Source organism: Ornithorhynchus anatinus, chromosome X1, assembly GCF_004115215.2.
Source record: "Ornithorhynchus anatinus isolate Pmale09 chromosome X1, mOrnAna1.pri.v4, whole genome shotgun sequence".
In the NCBI taxonomy this organism is placed as follows: Eukaryota; Metazoa; Chordata; class Mammalia; order Monotremata; family Ornithorhynchidae; genus Ornithorhynchus; species Ornithorhynchus anatinus.
The window spans coordinates 54,001,955-54,003,149 of record NC_041749.1 but is presented as its reverse complement, the minus strand read 5'-3'; positions in this window follow the sequence as shown (position 1 = coordinate 54,003,149).

Genomic DNA, 1,195 nt, shown 5'->3' with positions numbered 1-1,195 from the left:
GATCAGGACCTAGTCGCCCACTGGAAGAGTCCCTGCCCAGACCCCGGTAACACATTTCTCCCCCACTCTACCTCTAACCACTCCTTTCACCCACACACACACACCTCCAACCCCAGCAGCCCTGATAGCTTTCTCGGTTTCTAGCACTCATGAACACCTAGGGTGAGAGCACCAGGTGGGATATGCTTATTTTGCTTCTATTTCCCAGTGCTTATTAATCTACATAATAGAACCAAGTAGAACCTCATTATGTGTAATCACAAACAATACCTAATCAAAGCACAAAGGGTCATTCAGCATGGGAGATCCGGACTGCAAGGTCAGATACCATAAATGGAAGTAAAAAGAACATTTCTACAATGACAGAAAATTATTTGCTCCCAAAGGTCCCCAAAGCTTTCAAAAAGGCTGGTAAATTGTGTTCAGACTGCCGCTTATGTGGGTCCAGAACACTTTGAACATCATCAACAGGTAGCAAGAGAGACCTTTATTTTCACTGAAAGGACCAGTCAGTTGACTATGGGACTAAATTATTTTTTGAGGGCCTATTCTGTGCAGTCTGAGAGACTTCAATAGCACTGAGATAAGATCTCCATCAATCAATCTGGTTTTTATTGAGAATTTTCATTCATTCAGTCACATTTATTGAGCACTTACTGTGTGCAGAGCACTGTACTAAGCGCTTGGAAAGTACAGTTCAGCAACAAAGAGAGACTATCCCTACCCAACAATGGACTCACAATCTAGAAGGGGAGAGACAGACAACAAAACAAAACTAACAGGCATCAATAGTATCAATATAAATAAATAGGATTATAGATATATTCACAGCATTAATAAAGTAAATAGAATAATAAATATGTACAAATATACACAAGTGCTGTGGGGCGGGGAGGGGGGTAGAGCAGAGGAGGGAGTCGGGGCAATGGGGAGGGGAAGAGGAGCAGAGAAATGGGGGGCTCAGTCTGGGAAGGCCTCCTGTGGGCAGCTCGTTGTGGGCAGGGAATGTGTCTGATGTTACATTGTACTTTTCCAAGCACTTAGTCCAAGGCTTTGCACATAGTAAGCACTCAATAAATATGATTGAGTGAATGAATGAATGAATGAATGAATGAATGAATGAATGAATGAATGAATGAAGCATCCTTGATTTGGCCAAATGGAACCTCTTCCCGGCCCTTTGCCCATGGAGGTA